General features: G+C 35.3%; 1 long non-coding RNA gene across 2 annotated transcripts in view; it reads left to right on the top strand.

Annotated features, from left to right (window-relative positions):
• The window catches only part of LOC110260015 (uncharacterized), a 645,415-nt gene that overhangs the window by 516,127 nt on the left and 101,680 nt on the right, over positions 1-27,608 (top strand). The window contains exon 6 of one of the 2 annotated variants that reach the window (XR_014841968.1): positions 20,382-21,919. The exons of the other annotated variant lie outside the window; for it this stretch is intronic. This is a non-coding gene — a long non-coding RNA (uncharacterized LOC110260015). Of the gene's footprint in view, positions 1-20,381; positions 21,920-27,608 lie in introns of those variants that run through there. 2 annotated transcript variants of the gene reach the window in all.

Below are 27,608 nucleotides of genomic sequence, written 5' to 3'. Positions count from 1 at the left end.
TCTTAGCCAACTTTTGCAGCACGAATTCAATAACGTGGATCTTCATGGCTCATTCATAAAAGTAGCCAAACATCTGTAAAGGAAGTCATGGAATGGATGGAATTCTAATGCAATTTACACATCTGGAATTTAGTAGATTTAGAAATACTTCATACTTATCCCAGAGTATTAAAATACCTAGGAGTAAGCCATATTTCTATCATGTCTTCATCCAAAAAAAAATTATGAGCATCTTCAAATTAATGAAGCATCAAAAAATTCCCTGGTATATAAATACATTAATAAGGTTCCAGTATGTCTCTGAAATCATGCTTGACTTTTCCTACCTCCATCACCTCAGGCCACATCTTGTTATTCATCTGTTTATTGCCTTTGCCAAGAGAATGTTATCAATATCCCATGCTGTGACCCTCAGAGCAGTGAGTGACCACTTTTATTATTATTTTAATAATTTAAAGAAAGTTTTAGTTGTTATTCATATTTTTTGTGGACTAAGCAGATGTTCATATTTAAAACAATGGTATTTTTCAGAGCAAGATTTCAGTTTTTACCTCATTCTGTTTAAGTTTGCTTGCTTTTATTGCAAAAAGAATTCACTGTTCCAAATAGTTCTATACATATTCTTGGAAACAACAACAACAAAAAAAGAATTTACCATGTTGCACATTTAAATTATTTTTTAAATTTACTTGGAATTAAGTTGGGATCAATTCTGTGTAAGTGCATAGAGTGGATAAGAGAGAAATGTTTTGTGTACCCAGGCAATTGATCAACCTAATTAAGGATCATGTTCATCTTTTTCCTTCTGCAGCAGATTCCCCTCCAAAACACACTCTGTACTCATACAATAACTCCTTCATTTTAATTCCAGACACAGAGAGTGGATTTTTAAGAAAGGAAAGGAGGAGTTTCCATCGTGGCTCAGTAGTTAACGAACCCAACTAACATCCATGAGGACGCGGGTTCAATCCCTTGCCTCCCTCAGTAGGTTAAGGATCTGGCGTTGCCATGAGCTGTGATGTAGGTTGCAGACACAGCTCGGATCCCATGTTGCTGTGGTTGTGGTGTAGGCTGCCGGCTTCAGCTCTGATTCAACCCCTAGTCTGGGACCCTCCATATGCTGCAGATGCAGCCCTAAAAAGAAAAAAAAAAAAAAAAAAAAAGAAATGCTTGTGACAGGTTTTATCTGAATTTTTCACTTTTAAGTCAGATTGCTTATGCCATTTAAACATAAAAATGTACAACTATAAATATAATAAATTCATTGAGTAATAAAAAAATAAGAAAAAAGTTTAAAAAACAGAAATAGTTTACTTCTAATAATTATTTTTCTAAGAATTTCAGAAGATTCAGCTATCCACTACACAATTTATTTTCTCATTGTTTAAAAACCAAGTTGTATACTCTCCTCAATTATTATTCCTTTATTTATTCAACAAATATCTACTAAATACCTAATATAAGTCATGCACTGTGCTAGGGCATAGACAAAAAATCTTGAGTAAGATAGTACAGTCCTTGCTGTCCAGAAACTTACTGACCAGAGGAGTTAGACATTACTAAAATGATTATGTAAATTAACATATTTTTAAACTGTGATTAATTGTGTTGAATTAAGTACTAGGGTAATGAGAATGAATAATGAGAACATTTAAATTATCAGATCAAAGAAAACTTTTCCTTAGAATGTGATATTTGAGCTAGAATTAGAAACGTAAGTAGTATTTAATTAGTGAAAGGAAAACCTTTCCAGAATAAATGGCATACATAAGTATTTTGAGTAAGTAGGACTCAAAAAAGGTCAACTTAGCTAAGTCATTTAGATAAGCAAAGAAAAGAGTAGAAGACTGTTTCTGGGATGGTAGGGGATAGCTGAACATTAAAAGCTTTGAAAGCTTAAATAATGGATTTGCTAAAAGAAAAATTATTGAAGTAGTATATGCAGATGAGAAACATAACCTTCCTTACATTTTTAGATCAGTGGATACACTTGCAGATGGGTGGGTTGAGAGTTAGAGATGGCTAGCATTGACATAGGTAAGTCACTTAGGAGAAATAGATTCTGGTAGCTTGGACTAAGATAATATCTACGTGATATGCAGTAGATATCAGTGAGAGATTTCAAAGACAATTTAGCACCTCAGTTTATACAGTGAAATTATTTCAGTGGCAAAAACTGAGATATAAAGTACAAGAAGCAGGGTGAGTTTGAGATGGAGTAGACTGTTTTCTTGAGAGATTAACTTTATTTAAAATAGTCTTGTAGATATTTTGCTCAGACACTTAGATATTAGCTCACAGAAAAGATCATGGCTAAAAGGTTATTGAAATGTAATTATTGTATAGATTGTAATATACTTGTGTAACCATAATTTTACTAAGAAGAGATACTAGAGCAAGAAGTAAAGAGAGCTTATAATAAATTGAGAAACTCTGGAATAAAGAAAAGCAGAAGGGACTTCAGAAACAGAAGGAAGCAACGCTGAATAATTATGCTGCGAGCCACATGGGAACTATGTCTAGTCACCTATGATGAAACATGATAATGTGAGAAAAAAGAATGTACACATGTATGTGTAACTGTGTCACCATACTGTACAGTAGGAAAAAAAAAGAAAGAAACAGAGAAGGAGAACCAACCAAACCAACCAGGAGACTACATCAGAGGAGGCAGGATAGATAGGGCTTCAAGAAAAAAATTGCCAAGAGTATTAAGGGCTTCTAAGAACCAATGAATATAAACATTGAAAAACAAGACCTGCATTTAGTGAAGTGGAAGCCATTGGTCCATATACAGGAATCATTTTGTTGGTATATTGGAGATAGAAGCCAGATTTTTTGTAGTAAGGATTAAGTAGGAGGTGAGAATATTGTCACCCTGCATTAAGGCTTTAAGGATTCAACCTTTCAAATAATCAGGGAGTTCAGCAGTGGAGAATATTGGATCTGGGGTCAAGGAGAAATGTCTTTGTTATTGCCATCATAGTTATTGCTATTTGGGGGAGATTTTTTGACAGGATAAATTTTTTATCAGACTTAAATGCTAATTAAAAGATAGCATCCTTTCAAAAGGGAGTTGTTGATTCAGGAAAGAGAAATTTTACTTTACAGAATTGAATTTCAACCCTGACCTACCTAAAATCACTAAGGGAGGGCATTTTCTAAAATTTCTCATAACTTGCTCCACCTTGAGATGTTCTGATTAAATAAGTCTGAGATAGTACCAGGACATTTGCATTTTTTAGAGCTTCCCAGTTGATTCTAGTATGTAGTCATGATAAAGAAACACAGCTCTGTCCTGGCACTTGTTCAAAAACTTTTGTAATATACAATGATGAAAATATTCAGTATCTGTGCTGTCCAGTATTCAGTGGCTGCTACCTTCTTATGACTACTGAGTACTTGCTTCTGTAGCTAGTGCAAATGAGGACCTAAGTTTTTAAAACATAATTTATATTTAAATTAGAATAGCCACATGGGTGATCCTGTTCTATAGTGCTAATTTTCCACACTGAAGAGGGGTCAATTGTTCATACCAAATTGAGTAACTGGACTTAGGTAGAAAAGATGATTGTAGGCCCAGAATGTTAATTATGTATAATCTGCTGATAGTGTCTTAATATCCATCCTTTTAAAATAAGAAGAAAACAAACAAAAAGGCATGCCAAATAAGTCCTGCTCGGCCAGAAAGCACACTCACAGTTTGCTTAAAAAGTAAACAATGGGAAATAAAAAAATTGTAGACTTGTCAAGAGACAGCTCTCTTCTATATTGTATGCCCCCCACTGAATGTATCAGCTCTTAACAGAGATATATTATTTGGAAAAGATAAGATGCAGAAGGTACTTGTATATTTAAGAGCTCAGAGCATGATTCTACAGAAGAGCGAAGACATTACCTTTATCCTCTTAGGTTTAATTGCTGAACCTATGAAATAAACCAATATAAGGTAGATTAACGGGATAAAAATTATACAAATTAATAACTTTAATATTACATGTACAGAGGAATCACAGGGGAAAAAATTGAATACCCCCCACCCAAAAAAAGTAGTGAAACTTGAGAGCTTACATACCATGTTAATATAGGAAAAGGAAGGGAGATGTAGGCAGTTTAAGGAAGAGTAAATTTTTAGGAAAAATAAATGGGTACCTAGTAAAATAGATGAGAGATATGATAGTTTGTGTCAAGGTTTGTCTGGATGTGATCTTAACTTCCAGTCTCCTCTTCTGTTATGAGAGTCAACCTTCTCTTGATGATGAAACACCAGGGGAAGGATTTATGTCAATTAAGTTTTTTTCTGGAGAATCCGTCTTTCGGCAAAAAAGGGGAGTTCAGAGAAAGCATGTTTTTCAAGTGCCTTCAGCTCAAAACAATATGTCAAGCAGCATATTTTCAGGTTTCATGTTCTGGACTCCTTCAATCCCCAAACCAAGTAAACTGCCATCTAAAGTGTAATTTTTATGAAGCAAAAGTGGAAACATGAAATATACCTCCATAAAAAGTCTCTCTAACATTCTTTTTTCTCTTAAGTAAATATGAAATTCCTATCTTGTTTTCTCAACTTTTACTTTGCTATATCCTAGGGTGATTTTGTGAAACTTCTTTTACTTCAGTGCTTTATTTACAGATACATTTCCTGACCTGGAGTTACAGGTGAAGTAGTTAGTTGCCTTTGTGGCTTGGTTCTGTGGGTATGGGAAAGAACATATTGTACAATTAAACAATACATCACAATGGTTATGCAGGTGATATCTAGATCTAGTGTTAATAAGTTCAAATCCCATCTCTTCGTCTTATCAACCATATGACTATGGGAAAATCATTTAATATTTCCTAGTAACCATCCATTTACATAAAATTGGAAATAATAGTAAAAATCTCACAGTTTTTTTTTCAAGAGATACTTACAGTATGTAAGAAAAACTGTGGTTCATATACAGCAAGTACTTGTTAGATGTTTCAGTTTATCCAGATAAATCTTTACTACTGACCAATGTTACTTGAAAATCCATCATAAAAATCTACTTTAAATCAAGGCTTTAATTACTAATGAATACCAATTCTACCTCAACCCTAATTTAATAATTTAAATCATTATAAATATTGTCTTTTTATATGAACAAAAGTTTTGAACAAAAGCTGAGTATACAGTTATAAATATTGAAATAAAAGTGTGCTCTCTACACCTGGGAAAATATAGAATGGAATAATACACTCAAGACAAATTAAAAAACACTCCATCTTCAAGGTCTAGTGTAAACGTTATGCTTTTAATAAGGTTATCCTAATCTATATTAATAGAGTTGGCTTAGAGACATTAATTTGCTATATTTTAGCCCACAGGAAGAAAAAGGAAGTGAATTTCAAGTATGTGAACAATAAATCTCATATGTCATTTTTCCTTATATCCAAGTGGTTGGAATTTAGTCGCATGCCCATTTGTAAGTGCCATGTGCTCAGTTAAAGGAGGGCTCAGTAACCAAAAGGAAAGAGGAGGGAATGACCAATTGCCATGGTCTGACATTACCAATATATTGTAATTATAATATGTGTAGTTCAAGTGTAGATGGAGTGAAAAGGACAGAGGGGAAAAAGTTAACAGTGAAAAGAAAGAAAGGAAAGGAGGGAGGGAGGAAAGAAGGAAGGAAGGAGAAAATAATACCATAAATAAAGTGTATGTCTCTAGATTTACCTGAAAATTATTATATTTGTAATAACTCAGAGTGAGGATATCTGATGAGGATTTAATACGTTCAGTATATACAAAAAGGTAGAAATTTGTCTGCATTTGATACCTGGGTAAGACTCGAAAAATTCAAAAGAAATAAGGTTTTCTAAAGAAAAACAAACAACAATGCTCAAACAAATGGTGAATAAATATGTATGATATTTAAATGCTGGCAATATCAGTGTGGCTATAATGGAAACGGAATATTAAAACTCAGGTATTAGGGGAGGTGGGATTAAGATGGCGGAGTAGGAGTGGAGCTCACTTTCTCTTATAAGAGCACAAAATTACAACCAACTGCTGAATAACCTTCAACTAAACAGACCACAAACTATCAAAAAAGATATCCTATTCCAGAATACAAAGAGGAGGGCCACATAAAGACGGTAGGAGAGGCAATTATGCAATATAAGTAACCCCATACCTGCTGGTGGGCAACCCACAGACTGGAAAGAACTGTATCACAGAGACTAACCCTACGGGAGTGAGAGTCCTGAGCCTCACATCAGGTACCCAAGCCTGGGGATCTGGCATTGGGAAAAGGAGCCCCCAAAGTATTTTGTGTTGAAGGCCAGTAGGGCTTGTGCACAAGTGCTCCATGGGACTGGGGGAAATGGAGACCTCATTCTTGAAAGGTGCACACAGGCTTTCATGTGCACTGAGTCCCAGGGCAAAGCAGATTCTCCATAGGAATCTGGGTCAGACCTGACTGCAGTTCTTGGAGAATTTCATGGGAAAACAGGGGGTAACTGTGGCTTGCTATAGGGGAAGGACATTGGATGCAAAGTTCTCTGCAATAATAATCAGTGTGTGCTCCTAAGAGGTGGTCATTTTGGAAAAAACTGGCCCCACCCATCAGGGCTAAGAAGCCCCAGGCCAAGCAATAATCCAGGTGGGATCACAGCCCCACCCATCAGCAAAAAGTCTACCTAAAGACCCCCCATGCACATGGCCAACTGCTAATCATGAGAGACAAAGCCCCACCTACCAGAGGGATAAGAATCAGCTCCACCTACCAGTGGGCAGGCACCAGTCCCTCCCATCAGGAAGCCTACAGCAATCCCCTGTACCAACTTCATCCACAAGGGGGGAAAGCATTAGAAGCAAAAGAGTCTACAACTACTGTCTGCAAAAAGGAGACTACACCAAAAATCTATACAAAATGAAAAGGCAGAGAATTATGACTCACATAAGGGAGCAAGAATAAAACCCAGAAAACAGCTAAGTGATCTGGAGATTATCAACCTCCATGAAAAAGACTTTACACTGATGATAATGAAGATGATTCAAGATCTTGGAAATAAACTGGAGGCAAAGATTGATAAATTTCAAGAAACACTGAGCAAAGAAATACAAGGTTTAATTACTAAGCAAGCAGAGATGCAAAATACAATAACTGAAATAAAAAAAAAAAAAATTATTAGAAGCAACCAAAAGCAGAAAACAGGAGGCAGAAGACAAAATAAGACAGGTGGAGGAAAGACTAGTGGAAGTCACTGATGTAGGACAGAAAGGAAAAAAAAAAAAATTGAAAAGAAATGAAGACAGTCTAAGGGAACTCTGGGACAATGTTAAACACACCAACATCTGTATTATAGGGGTGCCAGAAGGAGAAGAGAGAAAGGGCCAGAAAAAAATACTTGAAGAGATAATAGTCAAAATCTTCCCTAACCTGGGAAAGTAAACACTCACTCAAATCTAAGAAGCACAAATAGTACCATATAAAATAAATCCAAGGAGGGACACCCTGAGATACATATTAATCAAACTGACCAAAAATAAAGACGAAGAGAAAATATTGAAATCTGCTAGGGAAAAGAAGCAAATAGCGTACAAGGGAACCCTGATAAAGTTATTGGTAGATTTTTCAGAAGAAACTGCAGGCCAGAAGGGAGTGACACAATATACTTAAAGTGATGAAAGGAAAAACCTCCAACCAAGATTACTCTACCCAGCAAGTCTCTCATTCAGATTTGAAGGAGAAAGCAAAAGCTTCACAGACAAGCAAAAGCTAAGAGAATTCAGAACCACTAAACCAAATATACAACAAATACTAAAGGAACTTCTCTAGGTGGAAAAGAAAAGGCCACAACTAGAAACAAAAATATTACAAATGACAAAGCTTACCAGTAAAGGCATATATATATAGTAGAAAATCAACCACACACAAATATGCTACAAAAATCAGAAATCATGAGTAGAGGAGGGTACAAATGCAGGACATTGGAGATGCACTTGCAATTAAGAGACCAACAGCTTTATACTATCTTGTGTGTGTGTGTGTGTGTATATATATATATATATATATATATATATATATATATATATTCCAATATCAAAACTTAAAAGTAACTGCAAACCAAAATTTACAATAGGTACACACAAAAATTAAGAAAAAGTAATCCAAATACAACGCTAAAGATAGTCATCAAACCACAAGAGAAGAGAACAAAAGAAGAAGGGAAGAAAAAGGACCAAGAAAACAAATCCAAAACTGTTAATAAAATGGCAATAAGAACATATATATCAATAATTACCTTAAATGTAAATGGACTAAATGTCCCAACCAAAAGACATTGACTGGCTGAATGGGTACAAAAACAAGACCCATATATTCGCTGTCTTCAAGAGACCCACTTCACTTCTAGGAACACATACATATTGAAATTGAGAGACTGGAAGAAAATATTCCATACAAAGGGGACTTAAAATAAATCTGGAGTAGCAATACTCATCTTAGAAAAATAGACCTAAAATAAAGAAAATTATAAGAGATAAAGAAGGATATTACATAATGATCGAAGGATCAGTCCAAGAAGAAGATATAACAATTGTAAATATATGTGCACCCAATATAGGATCATGTCAATATATAAGGCAACTACTAACAACCTTAAAAGAGAGAAATTGAGAATAACATGGTAATAGCAGAGGACTTTAAGACCCCACTTACAGCAATGGATAGATCATTAAGACAGAAAATCGACAAGGAAACACAGGCCTTAAAAGAAGCATTAGACCAGAGGTACCTAAAAGATATTTATAGGATATTCCATCCAAAAGCAGCCGAATACACATTAATCTCAAGTCCATGAAACATTCCAAGGATTGATCACATTCTGGGCCACAAATAAAGCCTCAATAAATTTTAGAAAATTGAAATCATGTTAAGCATCTTTTCTGACCACAATTCTATATGACTGGAAATCAACAAGGAAAAAAAGAAAAAAAAAAACTGCAAAAAACAAAAACACTTGGAGATTAAACAACATTCTGCTAAACAACAAATGGATCACTGAAGAAATCAAAGAGAAAATTTAAAAATACCTAGAAACAAATGACAACAAAGACATAACAATCCAAAAACCTATGGGATGCAGCAAAAGCAGTTCTAAGATGCAAGTTTATAGCAGTACACAAGCTTACCTCAAGAAACAATAAAAAGCTCAAATAAACAATGTAACTTTACATCTAAAGCAACTAGAAAGCAGAACAGACAAGACCTAAAGTTAGCAGAAGGAAAGAAATCATAAAATCAGAGCAGAAATAAATGAAATAATAATGAAGAAAACCATAGAAAAGATCAATGAAACTAAAAAAAGCTAGTTCTTTGAAAAGATTAAGAAAAAAAAAAAGAAAAAAGGCAAACCCTTAGCCAGACTCATCAAGAAAAAAAGAGAGGACTCAAAACAATAAAATTAGAAATGAAAAAGGAGAAGCTACAACAGACATCACAGAAATACAAAAGGATCATAAGAGACTACTAAAAGTAAGTATATGCCAGAGTTCCCATCGTGGCACAGTGGTTAACAAATCTGACTAGGAACCATGAGGTTGCAGGTTCGATCCCTGGCCTTGCTCAGTGGTTTAAGCTGTGGTGTAGGTTGCAGACGCAGCTCAGATCCTGCGTTGCTGTGGCTCTGGTGTAGGCCAGCAGCTACAGCTCCAATTGGATGTCCACTCTTTCCACTACTATTCAACATAGTTTTGGAAGTCCTAGCCACAGCAATCGGAGAAAACAAAGAAATAAAAGGTATCCGAACTGTAAAGAAAGAAGTAAAACCATCACTGTTTGCAGATAACATGATACTATACTTAAAAAATCCTAAAGACACTACCAGAAAGCTATTAGAGCTCATCGATGAATTTGGTAAAGTTGCAGGCTATAAAATTAATACATGAAATTAACTTCATTTCTATATAGTAGCAATGAAGGATAAGAAAGAGAAGTTAGAGAAACAATCCCATTTACCATGACATCAACAAGAATAAAGTACTTAGGAATAAACCTACCTAAAGTGACCAAAGTCCTATACTCTGAAAACTATGAGACTCTGATGAAAGAAATCAAAGATGACACAAACAGACTGAAAGACATAACATGCTCTTGGATTGGAAGAATCAGTATTATCAAAATGACTTTACTGCCCAAAGCAATCTACAGATTCAATGCAATCTGTATCAAATTACCAAGGATATTTTTCACAGAACTGGAACAAAGTATTTTAAAATTTTTTTGGAGGACCTAAAGACCCAGAATAGCTAAAACCATCCTGAGAAAGAAAAACGGAGCTGGAGAAATCAGGCTTACTAACTGCATACTATATTAAAAAGCTACAGTCTTCAGAACCATATGGTACTGGCACAAAGATGGAAATATAAATCAGTGGAACAGGATAGAAAACCCAGAATTAAACCCACACACCTACAGTCAACTAATCTATGACAAATGAGGCAAGAATATACAATGGAGAAAAGATAGCCCCCTCAATAAGTGGTGCTAGGAAAACTGGACAGCTACATGTAAAAGAATGAAATTAGAACACTTCCTAACACCAAACACAAATATAAACTCAAAATGGATTAAAGACCTAAATATAAGACCAGATGCTATAAAACTCTTAGAGGAAAACATTGGCCAAACACTTTCTGACAAACTACAGCAATATCTTCTTAGATTCACCTCCTAAAGTAATGACAATAAAAACAAAAATCAACAAATGAGACTTAATTAAACTTAAAAGCTTCTGCACAGCAAAGGAAACCCCAAACAAAACAAAAAGACAACCCACAGAATGGGAGAAAATATTTGCAAATTAAGTGACTGACAAGGGATTAATTAATCTTCAAAATTTATAAACACCTCCTCCTGCTCAATACCAAAAAAAAAAAAACAAACAACCCCATCAAAAAATGGGCAGAAGATCCACATGAACAATTCTCCAAAGAAGACATACAGATGGCCAAAAAACACATGAAAAGATGTTCAACAACACTCATTGTTAGAGAAATGCAAACCAAAACTACTTCAAGGTACCACGTTACACCAGCCAGAATGGCCATCATCCAAAAGTCTACAAACAATAAGTGCTAGAGAGGGTGTGGAGAAAAGAGAACCCTCTTACACTATTGGTGGAAATGTAAATTGGTGCAACCACTGTGGAAAACAGTATGGAGATTCCTCAAAAAACTAAAAATAGAATTGACGTTTGATCCAGCAATCCCACTCCTGGGCATCTATCCAGATAAAACCATGATTTGAAAAGACACATGTACTCCAATGTTCATTGCAGCACTATATACAATAACTAAGACATGGAAGCAACCTAAATGTCCATCAGCAGAGAAGTGGATAAAGAAGATTTGGTGCATACACACAATGGAATATTACTCAGCCATAAATAAGGAAAGAAATAATGGCATTTGCAGCAACATGCCATTAGAAATTATCATGCTAAGTGAAGTTAGACATGAGACACCAACATCATATGCTATCACATATATGTGAAATCTAAAAAATAATACAATAAACTTCTTTGCAGAATGGATACTGACTCACAGACTTTGAAAATCCTATGGTTTCCAAAGGAGACAGCTTGGGGAGTGGGGGGCATGGGCTGAGAGTTTGGGATGGAAATGCTGTAAAATTGGGTTGTGATGATCATTGTACAACTATAAATGTAATAAAATTCATTGCATTAAAAAGTCATGTATTAACATGTAGTTAATTGGGAATGAAATAAGAAATGATTATTTTTCTAAGAAAATAATTTAATAGAAGCATTCTTTAGGAAGATCCAAAGGCAAACAAATTCAGGATTGATTTTGAGAGAAAAGTCAGAAAGTAAGGTAAGGAGATTCATAGAGTGCCAATGAAAAGGCAGAGCTGGAGGAATGGAGAAAATAAGATAAAATAAAAAATGTTTCTAAGGATGAATTGCAACCTTTGATACTTTGTATGGCTTAGGCACCATGTATTCTGAAGTCACAGATCTTCCGGGCGCATGAAGGAATTGGTCTAAGGGGAAGTAAACAGAAAACCACAATCCCTGAAGCCAGTCAGTGCCCAAAATTGTTTTATTTTTTAGAAATTTGACTGAGGAACATTACAATAGATATCTGATATTTCAGTGGCATTTCTTCCTGACTGAGAAATATTATCTTGGTTTCTAATGATAAGACTAAGTCTGAGAACCAACAAAATTTTATTAAAGAAGTGGCTCAACTTAAAAAATAGCTTCTTTATTGATACTCAGGACTTCATCATCCCCAGAAAGTAAGAATGGGACTTGAGTTTTCTCATTTAAAATAAGCAATCAAATACTTCGAATTTTAAAGTAACTGAAATAACCTTTTAAATCACCCAATGATGATATCATTCCAATATTATGAACTAAGCTACAACTAAAATTTAATATAAAGCATATGGTGTTGGTTATTTACAATAGAATATTATTTCTTTTGTTTGAGAAGGAAAGGGTCTAAGTATATTCTGAATATCAAGTACGATACCTCTGCCACATAAATACATTAATGAATTATAAGTTAATTATTGTATTCTCAAAAAAATACAATTACAGCATCCTTACTCTTTGAAGCTTTAGGCATTTCACCACCTTTAGAATTAAGAGTTAATTAGAAATCTAAAATTAAAATTTCTGCATTAATAGAGGTTTCATTATTTTTCAAAGGAGAAATCTTAGATCTTTTATTGATACTGTTGCTTTTGAATTACATGATCAGCATAAATTACTTTTACTCTTTGAGGTATTTTCAGACTAACTAATGGCCTTAATTTGTCTTGGAGTTTTAACTATTTGATGACAAAACATAAAAAATACATTTAGAAATAAGAAAAGAAAGGAAGGAAGGAAGGAAGAAAGAAAGAAAGAAAGAAAGAGAGAGAGAGAAAGAAAGAAAGAAAGGGAAAGAAAGAGAGAGAAAAGAATAAAATCAAGTTATTTGTATGATTTCAAATCAGTGAGGGGGAAAAAAAGGCAAACAACACAACAGGAAGAGAAACTCAAGATATCAGACACAGTGAAAGGCAAGGCTGAAAAAGGCAAGGCATTTTACTAGAAACAGAGGATTTGCCTGCAAATGCAAATGCTAAGTAGTGAGCTTCTCGGACATTTTCTACCACTTGTCTCTCAAAACACCAGCTGCCAGATTTTCTCTGAAAAAAACAAGGACAAGAGAAAAAAAAATCCACAGAGATTAAAACTTGGGAGTCAGCAAAAAACAAAAATCAAATCCTTTCCAATTTTTCTACAATACTGTCTAAAATTCAAAGGCCAAATCTTTCATACGAAACTCCTAATCAGCTCTCTGTGCTTCATTCTTAAATATGAATTGGCATCCCAAGATTATCATGATTCAAAGGAGCAAGCAACAATAGCACCGACAGACTCAAGAATGCATTAATCAAGAAGGAGGATGGCATGGAATCAAGGAAATACCTACCATGATACCAGGTGTGTAGCTGGCATCAGTAGGAAAGGGGCCACAAACATCAGTAATAAAGTAATATAGTTGGGGCATTTGTCTATTCTGTCTATTCTGAGAGCACATGCACAATTCTGTCACAGTTTGGAAAAGAAATATCTGGATAGAAACTAAATAAAAAACTAAATAAAAAACATGAGGCAACTTTCTAACTCTGAAAAAGAAGTCAAAAAAAAAAAAAAGGAAAGGAAATGCAGTAATTTACTATATGGCCCTGCTATGAACCATATCTACAAAGTTATAATAAAATAATTAATTCAACCAAGTTAGATTATATAACTATATTAGCTCCTAATGGTGGGAGTAGGGGTTGAGAATGCGGCAGCATTAAAATTTTGAGACTTAATACAACAGCTTATTAAATCTTCCAAATTCAATAAGTATAATGTACATTTTTAAAATGAAAATAGCTGAAGAAATAATTCAGAAGAATGGAGGTAAATTCAAGGAGAAACATTTTCAGTTGTGGAGTGTTGTTTTCCTGGGAAATTGAGACTCTGGAGAGGTCAGAGACAAAAAGGGTGGTAGTAGGGGCCACAGGTTTTCATTATAATCTTTAGAATTGCATTTGACACTGTAAACATGTATATGTATTACTTTGATTAAAACATAAATGAGTATAAACTTATTTCTGGTCTAGCATGTAAGGAGGTCAAAAGTTACTACTGTTATCCTAAAAGTAGAAATCTGAACAAACTGAAAAATCCACAATTATTCTTAGATCTGTCAGAGAAGTGAGATCGCAAGGCAAACCATTGCTCCCCATATTGGAGAGATGGAAAGGCACAACAAACTGGAGCAGAAACCCATGAACTGAAACTTCTGCAGGAACCAGTAGTAGTGCAGGAAAATCGAAAATGTAACTAAAAAATTTCTGGAGGCTCGGTGTCGACAAGTCTGAAAGTTAAACCCAGAGGGAGGACTAGTCTTAGGGTGAAGGGGTACACTTTAGTGAGTTTTACCTCAGGGGGCTCTGCTCTCCAGGGGAGTGCAGGGAGTTGGATCAAGAAGCACATGTGAAGTTCATGGTTCAGAGGCACAGACTAACAAAAAGCTGAAAACCTAATCGTGAGACTATAGGACACTTCCCCTCCCCCACATTTTAGCAACATACCACTGAAGGCTTATTTACTAGAGTTTCTTTGACCTAGTATAGCACATCTGGCATTCAACAAAAAAATTATGAGGCATATTAAAAGACCAAAAGCAATGGGTGAATTATCTTGATCAAAATAGATGAACAGAAAACTTAGGCAAAGTTTTATAGTTTATAACATTTATATGATCCAGTGCTAAATGCATACAGTGAACAATTTATCTGATCAATTTGGTATCTGTTGGATCATAAAAAAGGAGAGCAACTGTTTAATCAGATATATGAGGAAATTGTTAGTGAATTATCAAATCACTTTGCCTTGTCCATGATATTTGACTCAATACCAGATAAATATTTGTCTTTCCTCTATATTATACAATAGCAGTATGTAACAGAGAAATAAAAGAACAGTATCATTTTCTTTAAAATCCTTAGGGGTTCCTTGGTGGCTCAGTGGATTAAGGATCCAGTGTTGTCACTGCTGTGGCTCAAGTTGCTGCTGTGGTACAGGTGCTATCCCTGGCTCAGGAACTTCTGCATGCCCCAAACACAGTAAAAAAAAAAAAAAAAAAAAAAAAAAAGGCAAACAAAGGTATTAAAAAAAAAAAACTCATTTTCTTCTCACATTCCCACAATATATATCTAGCATGTTAAGAACACACAGGCACACAAAAACGCACACAATCAAGATAAGGAAATGTTTATTAAGAAAGCTCTTTGCCAGAATCTTATTTTTTAGAATTGAAATAAAAATATAGCAAAGTGAAACTTGGCATAGGGTCTAGAAAAAGGAATTAATAAATATTTTTCCCCATGCATTTACAGACACACAAGATTGTCATTCAGGTCTTAGCCCCACTTCAGATGTTAACATAAAAATAATATGAATTATTCACAGCTCCAGAACTTAGGTTATCTCTAACTTTTTCCATTTCTTTCTTTAGGACATTGTGTCTTCCAAATCTGGAATTCATTATATAAAACATTGTCAAGCTACTTCACGTTCTTTTAGGGATGTAATGAATGTCTTGTTTTTCTCCTTTCTGAAACAAATGAGAACCTAGAACACCATCTTCATAGGGAACATCGCTCCAGTCAGATGTTTATTTCACAGTGCCTAGTATGAAGCCATCATAAATATCACCAGCTAAATCAAAGGCTCCAGCTACAGTTTTACTTTTCACAGGAATGGAAATTTTGCATTTAGCTGAGCCTCTGAAGAGTTCTTGAATCTTAACAAATACTGAATTTCCCATAAATTTAAGACATAGTGATTTGTTTTAGATTGGACAATATACATATATTTATTCCTAGGCAAAAAAAAAAAATCACTTGAAAAAATAACCTTCCTATCAACAACAGAAATAGCTGATATTTATTGAGCTTACTATGTGCCAGGCAGTGTTAGGGGCTTTATATGTTACTTCAGTTTCTCACAGCTGTGATATTAAAATGTTATTAGTATCACTGCCATTCTAAAAATGAGGAAAATGTAGCTTTTTAAATATCATCTACCTAGTAAGAGTCTGAATCCGAATTCAAACACAGTCATTCTAACTCTAGAACCCAAGCTGTTAATCATTGTATTAAAACACCAGTTTGATGCAAGTAATTTGGAAGATAGAGGTAATTAGAAAGGAAACAATTAAAATCATCCTAAAATCTACCACCTAGGTAAAACAACTGTAACATGTTGGTAGGTTTTCTTTCAATCTTTATTAAAGCTTATATAGCCCTCAAAACTGGAACCACACAAATAGAGTTTTAACATTGCTTTCTTTTTTATCAGTTTCCAAATATGCGGTGAACATTTCCCATGTCATTAAATAGTCTTTGAAAACATAATTTTAATGGCTACGAGAGAAACATTTTTACTTAAATGATCCAAAGAATTGTCACATTTCTTTGTCTCTAAACGTGTGTAGCTTTGGTTAAAATGACCATGTTTTTCTTCATTTGGGGGACTTTTGATTTTCTCCTGAAGGATCAAAATATATCAATGGAACTGTCCTCTCTCTTTGCATTCTGTATGAGCAGTTATGAATCAGGATGAGAGCATTAGCTTGATTCTCCAATGCATCTGCAACTGAAATTCACAAGTCCGTAGCCTAAAGTATGGTCTTGCCCTGTCAAAGAAGCAGCTAGAGACTCACTAAAGAACTTCATAGGAATTATCTAAGTGGACAATGGATTTTTTCTTTCAAATATAGTTAGATTTTTTTTTTTCATTCTTCCAGCTTTATAAGTATAAAGGATTTCATTTGATTAACTTTGTCCATACATACTCACTACAATTGGTAGAACACTGGAGATCATTCATAGTGGATATAGGACTAGAGAAGAGAGCATTTGATTCATTTAAGAACAAAGGAAGCTTGGCCTGCATGCCTCTACCTAGAAAATGGAGAATAGATTCTCACTCTAAATCTGAGTTGTTTTTGAACACTTGCTGTTCATTCATTTCCTCGCTCAATATTTCCTACCTGGGGCTACTTAGATCTCTATGGGAATGGTACAAAGAAAATAATCAAAATCAAGCATTTACTTTGTTTTCCTGCTTACTTTTTCTTCCAGTGTGCAGAAAAGGCTGTGCCTTATATGGATTTAAGTAAAAATAATCCATTAACAGATCACTGGAGGAAAGAAAGCTAAATTACATTCTCTGTATGTAGAATATTATGGCAGTTGGTTAAGAACATCCACAGGGCATTCTGAAAATGCACATGATATAGGCTGGAGGTAGGGAGTTTTAAAAATTAACAGTGAGATGGAAAAAAGGCAATCAACTGAATGTTCAAAAGTACACAACTGGGCAGCCTAATTTAAAATATAGATTTAGTCAAAACCTACATAAGATTTTTGTGTACTGTGAAGTATAAGTAAACTTAAGTAAAAGCAGTATATCTTCTCCATGTGTGGCATATTCTTAGAGATAAAAAATAAATAAGCAGGATGGGAAATATGCTTGCTTTACATTCTTAGAAACCATTAAGGACATAAGTGGATTGGTATTCTGTTCCTCTGATTCATTTTGAAGTGGCTGAGTTTTATTAAACTCTCTTTCAGGAGAACAGCACACTTTCCTTTCCCTGATCGAATGTATGTCCCAAACAGAAATGACCATCTTATTATATGATTCCACTTCCCTGGCTATTGCTGTTAGATTGGATGAAGAATAGATACTTGATTATGGTAGAGACAGTCATAGAACCTTCCCCTGGCCACAGTGATGGGCACAACTGGTGGGTACACAAACCATTATTGACTGGTTGGTGTCCTTCCACAGTATTTTCTCGTTTGATCTGACAGTAAAGAATTATTTTCTCTCTGGTGATAAAACTTTAAGAATTGAGATGTTTGTAGATTTATCTCCAGGTATATTAAAATGCCAATGGGAAATAATGAGATCAACATAATAGGAAAAGAGAGAAATGGAAAGAATTCTGACTTCTTACAGAATTTTTGAGAATCTAAGGAATATAGTTTAATTTACTTGAAATGATATTCATGAATTTTGTGATGAAATAAAACTTTGTCATGTAATTAAAACATGGTTCTAAATGCAGAGTCTAGTTCTATTTCATAGTATGGTAGTGTCTTTTTGGGGGGTGTTGGAAGAAAGTAAAAGGTAAAAAGAAAGTCTAATTATCCTAATTTTTCTGATTTTACTTTCCATTTAGCCACTTGTTTCAAATTTGCGCTAGAAGAATACATTGTTCACCATCCATAAGATCTTAGCTTTTTCCTTTTTTGTTTGGTAAAATCCTTCAAAACACAGGTTTTATTGTAGAGTGTAGTTACCATAAAATACCTTAGTTGTTTTTTCAGATATTTGAAAGTCCAAGAACAAAGGAGTAATTATTTAAAAGAGAGTTATTAGAAAAAAGAAAACAAGAAAAATTTAAAGCTGAGGAGTAATTATTTAAAAGAGAGTTATTAGAAAAAAGAAAACTTAAGAAAAATTTAAAGCTATATAATTCTCATCTATGAAAAAATATGGTACTATTGATGTGCAGATAATTAGGGCTCCTGCTATTTAAATTTCAACCATTTGCTTAGCAAAAATACATTCAGCTAAATGTTTGTTTAGCAAGTTTCAGATTCTGTGTTAGGTGTTTAAGATATGACAATTAATAAATACAATAATTTTAGTAATAAGCTATGGGCATGTGCTAAAGCATACATTTTTGATAATTTCTGATTTGGTATTTTCACTAGTAAAAATCTATACAACTGATGAACCAAAACTTCTTTTAAAAATAGAGCCTATTAAAGGCTTAAAAAGAAAAAAAATACACAGATTTCCCTTGCAGTCACTCATGGGCTAATGAAGTTATTCAAATTAAGTTTATTTGATGAATAGACATCATTGGTGAATTCGGAAAATTACTGTTGCTATGCGGGAAGCAGGTTGGTATGATGTAGGGAACTATCATTTGGCAGATCCAAACCTAACCGGTTACACTTAGTGTTAGCCACTATATGCTAGATACATTGATCTTCATTTGTCTCCTTTGAAATTTCAACAGTCAAGAAGAGATAAAATAAGGGAAACAATAGATCACAGATTTGTCTTGCATACTGCTGCCCTAGAGATACAATTTATTATCTTGAAATTGTTGTGAACAATTTCAGATTGTTCAAATTGTTGTGAACAAATTCAGATGCTATCCATTAGCATATCATGCTTGAAATGTTCCCATAGATTTTAAGTCTGAGTTGAGAGAGAAACCAGGAAAAACTTTCTAAATTTTCTATCTAGAACAAGACTCTTTTTGATTTAAAAATAGTGAGATGCCCTTATAATTTATAATAGTACACAATCATCAAAATGTCACAAGTCCAGGTCTTTGATCTCCATGGTGAATTTCTAACTAAAATTTTATGTTTCGAAAAAAAAATTATGTTTCTGGTTTTTTTTTTATTTTTGTTTGCACTGTGTTAAGTAGTCCATCTGACCTTACAACATTGTGCTGAATCCTGAATTTTGCACTCTGTATATTCGCTTTTGGGGTAATTCAAGACAAAAATTAGGGATAGAAAGTAGATAGAAAAGATGATCTAATTATAATTAAAATTAATTTTTATAGTGAAAAGAAATATGTAAACTAGGGAGAAAAAAAGAACTAAATATATTTAGGTACAATATTATGTGGGAAACAGTCCAAGTGAGGGAATCATAAGGAATATATTTTAGTTCAACTTTTATCCTTAAATAGCTATGTGAGCAAAACATTGAACTACAGCCTTCATTTTCATCTCAGACATGATTTCCAAAGCAGCTCAGGATCTATGATGGTGTTTAAGATCTCTGAGGTAAAGATGCTATGATTTTATGATGGTAAGTGGCAGGAGAGAGATGGGAGAATTTATAGTGAGGAGAGCATAGGTTAACTCTGAGGAGCTTTCTATAGAAGGTCAGTATTTTTAGAAGCATGGAATAGTAGGAAAGAGGATTTTCAAAGGGAAAAAAATAACATGCAGATATACCCCAAAATAACTCAACAATCAACTGAAAAAGAATATTTAGAATAGATATGCTAAAATGTTGTCATATTTATTTGCATTGTTGAGAGAGACTGACAGGTTAGTCCCAAGCTAGCTTCTGGACTCCAATCTCTGGCATTAGAATCAAAACTCTGGCACTTACCTGCTTTTTGACTTTGGCAGATTGTCGTAACTTTCTATGGCCCAGTTTTTTTTTCCATTTTGGATGATTATAATCCAAATGGATGGTAAAATCTTACTTGAAAAATGTTTTTGAGACAGGATTAAGTCGGCGGATTAAGGCTGGCGCTCAACTTCTCTCATAAAAACAACAAAATCACAACCAAATGCTGAGCAACCTTCAACCAAATGGACTGGAAACTTCCAAAAAGATACCCTATTCCAGAAGACAAAGAGGAGGCCACATCAAGAGAGTATCAAAAACAGTGAAGTAAAAGGTTTGGACAATGTGGAACCCAGGGACCATCTGCAGGGAAGGGACCATCCACCGAGGGTGGCAGGACTGCAGGAGGCTGCTTCTGCACACATGGGCGGTCTGCGGCTAGAGCTGACCATCCCAATGCTGCCTCCAGGCCTGGCCATAGGACCTGCTCTGGCCTGCGTCAAGCGGGCAGCAGGGACAGTGTGTCCACCTGAGCCCCAGCCTCAGGAGTCTCCACGCTGGCCCACAGGCCCCAAGGTGACAGTGAAGCCAGCCTGCACTCTCAGATGAGGCCAGTCAGTGCCCCCCGCCCACGTGCAGCAAAGACAGCGTGGCCCTCATCGAGCACTGAGACTGAGGCTGCTAGCTGCCCCCACAAGTCTGCAGAAAGGAAAACACACATTCCACAATGGAGTTTCGTCTGGGGGTCTCACTGAATGGACTCTGCCATCAGTGCCCGGCAGGTGCCTACATTTGCAGGTTCACCTCAGGCACTAGAATAAGCCATGAACCATACAGAGAATCACCTTTGAGGAAAACTTCGTGTGTGTGTGCGCACATAGGCACTTGAATATCAATAAACAAATGAACAGCTGAGATCCCAAAAGGGCTGGGAGGACAAAGCACTGTGGGAAGGTCTAGGTGTGGTCAGCAAGCATCACAGGAAAGGAAACCATCAGCAGAGACCTATGGTCACCCTGACATGCAGCAGCAGATGCTGGGACTGGGGACAGGCCCGGGCGTGGAGAGGGACCCGGAACCTGTTGGTTGCGCCTCTGCAGATGGTGGGAGGGAACTGGGGCTTTGAGCAGAGATGGGCACAACCATCTCTGACTGTTAAGGGATCCTCTGGCAGGAGCACCGAGGGGACAGGTGCAGCAGGCAGTCAGAGGCTAGTGCAACAGCCCAGGTGAGGTAGCCTGGTGGCTCGAACCTACAGGTGGCAGGGAGGGAAAAGCTGTTCAGATGAGGTATGTCTGTACATGTGTGTTTTGCATGCGTATGTGTGTGTACATGCGTGTACTCTCTGTCTGTGTATACATATGCATTCAGTGTATGCAGGCGCTGCTTGTGTGCCTGTGCTGTATTATGTGTAAGTACTGTACATGTGAAGGCATGCACATACTGCATGTATGGGTTGTGTCTGTCATATGTGTATAACTTGTGTATATGTGTGTAATTACGTGTGTGAGCACATATGTACTAGATATGAATTGCATGTGTGAGTACTATGTATGTATTGTGTTTGTATATGATGTATGTGTGTGTGTGTGTGAGACCATATGTGACAGTAGTGATAAACTTACACTGGAGTGAACATACTACAAATTAATGAAGGTGAGGAATAAACTATTATATATTCAAAAAAAAAGAAAAATGTTTTTGGTAGTTTAGCTTATTCTTTTAAGACTTGCTATGTAGCAGGCTCTGTTCTAGGTGTTCAAATATTAAATTAAAATTATAATATACTATAGCAAGAATCTGAAACAGTTTTTAAGAACAGCAGCTCTGGGACATGCCCAGATTCTAGTGGTGGTGTAATTCTTCCTTTACATTAGACTCTTGGAAGTCACTGTACTTCTTTGTTTCTGTTTCCTGGTCTACAAAGTTTAAAAAACAATAGCACCTAGAATTATTTTATTAACGTATTATAAATAAATGTAAATAACTTAGAAGAGCACCTTGCACAGAGTAAGGACTTGAAAATTATTATTATTGTGGCTTAAACTCTAGAAAGAGTGAAATGATTTACACTAAAATCTAAGAATAGTATTTATTATCAGTAATTTGCTTTTCTAAGTAAATTTTCAGGTCCTTCTAAAATAAATGAAGTATGTAGTTATGCAGTTCTTAGATCTTTTCCACTGTTTGCAAATTAGAAAATTATTACACCACTTATGAATGACAACAAACTTGCTTTATCTCATAACACTCTCTTGTAGTAGACCTGGGGGAGTTGGATCTCTCATGGGGTTTTTTCCCCCCAGTTTTATTGAGATGTAATTGACATATATCATTCTATAAGTTTAAGGTGTATAGTATATATTTTCTAGTTGTCCAATTATATATTACATTCTCTTCCAAAGGGACCCTTAGCATGTTCCTCCATGCCATGCTTGGTTCTTCAATACATTTCTTTCCTTAGGCTTAGAATAAGAGTCTCTTAATTAACTTATTTCTTTAAGAATTGGATTCAGGCAGTCTTCCTAAGCCATCACAGAATCCCAGCCTAACATCACCTAATGCTGGCAAGGATGTGGAAAAATAGGAGCTCACACTCATTACTGGTGGGAATGTAAAATTACAGCCACTTTGGAGGAAATATGACTATTATCTTATGAAACTAAACATATCTTTACCAGTCAATCCAACACTTCTACCCCTTAGTATTTACCCAGATGCATTGAAAACATATCCATACAGAAAACCTGCATATATATATTTATACCATCTTTGTAATTGCCAAAACTTGGAAGTGACTAAGATATCCATCAGTAGATGAAAGGATATGTAAACTGCAGTACAGCCAGGTAATGAAACATTATTCAGTACTAAAAAGAAATGAGTTGTCAAACCATGAAAAGACTAGGAGAAACCTTAAATGCATATTACTAAATGAAACAAGCCAAGTAAAAAAGTCCTCATATTGTATATTTCCAACTATATGATATTCTAGAAAAGACAAACTATTGAGACAAGGGTTGAGGAGATGAATAAGCAGAGCACAGAAGATTTTTTAGGGTGGTGTACTGTATTATAATTGTGGATACATGTCATTATAAATTTGTTCAAACTCAAAGAATGTGTAACACCAAGAGTCAACCCTAATGTAAACTATTGACTTGGGGTCATTATGATGGGTAAATAAATGTTAGTTAATCACCTGTAGCAAATGTATCACTCTGTTGGGGAACATTCGTAATGGAAGAAGCTATGCTTATGCCGGGGAAGGGGGTTCAAGGGAAATCTCTCTATCTTCTCATTAATTTTGCTGTGAACCCAAAAACTTCTCTAAAAATGAAGTCTGAATGAAGCTGTCATAATGGGCAGTAAATGCGGATTAAGATGTCATTAGATGACACTGAAGAAATAGGAGTTGATCAGATTATATAAAGCTCCTAGTTTACCTTAAGAATTGTCAACTTTAGTTTTAGCACAATGTAAAACCATTAAGATATTTTAAGGAAAGAGGAAAACAAAATGAACTGATAAGATCTAGTAGGATAAGATCAGCCTTACTACAATATGGCGAACCAGTGACAGGTCGGCAGAGTAAATGTGGGGACATTCGTTGGAAATTGCTTTGCTAGTCCAGGTAGGAGAGGACCGTATCTTGGATTAGTGTAAAGCCAGTGAAAATTCAAAGTAGATGACCTCTAGAAATTTAGAAAGTTAAAGAGAATGTTTCAGTAAATTAAATATACAGTATAAAGAAAACAGAGATACAAAATGTGACTATACTGTCTGGCCCATAGAACTGAATGGATAGCCTCTGATTGAGACAAGAGACTAAGAAAGTCTTTAGAGGGAATAGTATGAGTTAAAATTGGACATGACGATTCAGAGGATCATTTTGGTTATAGTTATGTGATGTGGGGAGGGTACATCTTAGCTTTGATTATATATCTGATATACAGGGAATGTGATTTAATTTCATAGCTAAGGATCAGGGTGGAAAGATTTGGCAATATTAATGAGAAAATAATATATAATACTGAGAATAAAATAGAAGAGTTTCAAATTTGTCTATATGCCAAAAGCTAATAGCTGGGTAAAAGAAAAGGGTCCTATAAGTTTGCATGAAAATGATCTTTCAAAAAACAAGAGGAGGAGTTCCTGTCATGGCTCAGTGGTTAACGAATCCCACTAGGAACCATGAGGTTGTGGGTTCGATCCCTGGCCTTACTCAGTGGGTTAACAATCCGGCGTTGATGTGAGCTGTGGTGTAGGTCGCAGACGCGGCTCGGATCCCGTGTTGCTGTGGCTCTGGCGTAGGCCAGTGGCTACAGCTCCGATTCGACCCCTAGCCTGGGAACCTCCATATGCCGCGGTAGTGGCCCAAGAAATAGCAAAAAGACAAAAAGACAAAACAAAAAAAACAAAACAAAACAAAACAAAACAAAACAAAAAAAAAAAACCAGGAGGAAATGAATCTAAAGGAAGAGAAAATATCATAAAGCAAAGTATTATCAACAGTGTTAAAATCTCCTAAGAATTAAGGTAAGGAACATCAAACATTACTTAGATTTGATGACATAAAAGTCATTAATGACCCTCATAAATGCTGTGTCACAAAGTTGTGGAAGTAGAAACCCAGACTGGAGTAGAAGTTAAGGATTCAATTCATGCAGTGGACTTCTAAAAAACCGACTGTAAATGAGGATGAGAGAGTTAAGGTTCTCTCATAGATGTAGGAGATATATCTTCTGAAGAAGTGTGCGTGTGTTTATATGTGTGGGTGTGTTCAGATGGGGAAGATTAAGCATATTTGAATGCAAATGAAAAAATTCATGTTAGTATATAGAAAAGCAGTGGTATGAAAGTGGTATAGTGGTGTAGAGGCCCTTCTTCCCTTCTGTGTTCTTTACTGGCCTAGTAATTAAATTGGCATAAAACAGATTAACAGGAGGAAAAAATATCAGACCTAAGAGCATGTCAGGCAATTGAGGCTTATATGTCATCCTGATCTAAAGGAATGTGATAGGAACCTGGAGCTTCAAGGGAGTGGTGGTCCACAGGACAATGAGAATAGCAGATGTTTGGTGATTATATGTTTGCCCTGCTATACGGATAGGTCATTTAGATAGAAAGTTATCTCTGGTAATAGCTCTCTTTCTGGGCCAGGCCTCCTATCTAAATTCTTTTAAGTTGTTAAAGAAGAAGTAGAAGAATCTCTGGCCTTCAGCTCAAAACAGTCCACCTGCCAAAGTGACATATTTTGGGATAACATACTCTGCTTCTCCCCAGTGGAAATAGGAAATGTAATCCCAAATTAAGCTCATACGTTCTCTAAGAATAGCATGTTTATGCATTTTGACAAATGAAATATACTTGCACCTATGTATATAATTGTCAGGGGGAAGTAAAGTAATATATCTATTAATTCATATGAGAAAATGGAAGTTTTCCATATCAGTGGAAAAACCCCTAGGTTTCTAGACTCTTTATTCATTTTTTTAATGGTTTAGGATGATGTTGCAACAGAGAACTGGATGAAAATATTGTCATAGAAAGAATGAAAACCTTGAGTTAAGACAGATTTTGTTCCTTGCTTTAAAAGAGAAATGAGAACAAAATCAAAAAGTATAGTTAGTAAATAAAAAGTCCATGTCATATTAGTCTACTATGACATTTTTAAAGAAATATTTCCCATGAAGTAATTCTGGAGTTGTAGAAGTAATACCTGTTCTTTTCTTAGCATTTGTGTTCCTGAAATCATCTTTCATGTAGTAAGGCCAACCACTTCCTCTATGGCTTTCTACACCTAGTGTACAACATGCGAATTATCAAGTAAAGTTTGCCACAGTTGGCCTTGGCCAAGTATTTCCAATATAATATTTGCATATTATATTTTTTAATGATCTGATTAATAATATATTGAACCTTAGCATTTGTGAGACTCATAATACCATTTCAACTTTTCTAGGTCCTCACAATGCAGTTTTATTAATAATTCACAATGGTGTGCTAAATAATGAAAGCTTCTGCCAAAGCCTCTGTCATGTCATCCAGCCCAAACCCTTCGTGAGACTTGGCCTTGTTTGTTGTACACAAATGCTATTGGCAGAACTCCACAGGAAAATATGTTCCTGCCAATCAAACCCCAGGAGGTGGGGGCAGCCTGCTGATGGATCCACACTGTAGATTCAATTCTGCAAAACATAAAACTCCATGATAAATGTTTTCCAAAAAAGAATGTGGTAGCCCAATGTTGACATGTAAATGAACATATATTAACTACACAGTCATCAGTGTTAAGAAAATTGGTAGAATATGGTTTTATTCAGGAGAAGGAGAATATACAAAGAAAATATGTATCACACACTAAGACTAAGAACATAGATGCTGCATTATTTTATCATCTCTAATATAGTCAGAGTGTCAGTTTCTGAATAATTAGGACAGAAGAATAAAGAACAGGAAGGAAGTATGTGTTTTTGAAGAATGGCACTTCCTTAAAGCTTTGGACTTCAACTCCATCTATAGATCATTATCATCTGGAAAGCATTTTTAAAATTTAAATGTCCTAATGCCATCAGTAGAGATTCTGATTTAATGCATCTGAGGAGTGGCTAGAGCATCAGTCCTTTCTTCTTTTACTTCATTTAATGTGATTGAAATGTGATTGAAATCACTGCCTTAGAGTCAACTTCCCAACCTAATCCAACTTAATGTAGATTAAGAAGGGGAAAAAAAAGTATGGATTTGCAGGGCTTCCTGAATCTTACCTAAGTCAAGCAGTTGACCTGGTTATGTAGTCCAGGTCATACAGGTCATATTTAATATGTAGCTAGATAAATGAGGGCTAGCTAAAATTGCTAATTAAGAAAAAAGGTTAGGACCCTGACTGATAAAAGTTACTTTTACTGATCTAATTAAAAGTCCTCACCTCATGAAGCTACAGCAGAGTGTATAGTCTTGGATCTTTGAGGTTTTTTTGATTTTTTCATTTTTAAAAAATTATTTAATGTTTTATTGACATATATTTGATTATCATAATTTCTGCTGTACAACAGATTGATTCAATTATACATACATACATTCTTTTTTAGATTCTTTTCTCATGTAGGTTATTATAGAATATTGGATAAAGTTCCCTGTACTATACAGCAGGTCTCTGTTGGCCAATCATTCCATGTAGTACAGTGTTCCTATGCAAATCCCAAACCCTCAGTCCATCCCTCCCCCACCGCCACCTGTCCACTTTCGTAACCATAAGTTTGTTTTCAAAGACTGTGAGTCTGTTTCTGTTCTACAGGTAAGTTCATTTGTATCCTTTTTTTTTTAGATTCTACACATAAGTAATATCACATTACGTTTGTCTTTTACTGTCTAACTTCACTTAG

This window comes from Sus scrofa, chromosome 3 (genome assembly GCF_054392235.1).
Source record: "Sus scrofa isolate SSC_HxYL_T2T_F1_AM1 chromosome 3, Sscrofa_HxYL_maternal_Yorkshire_Landrace_v2.0, whole genome shotgun sequence".
NCBI classification, from domain to species: Eukaryota; Metazoa; Chordata; class Mammalia; order Artiodactyla; family Suidae; genus Sus; species Sus scrofa.
The sequence above is the reverse complement of the archived record's forward strand: the minus strand, read 5'-3'. Positions and strand labels throughout refer to the sequence as shown.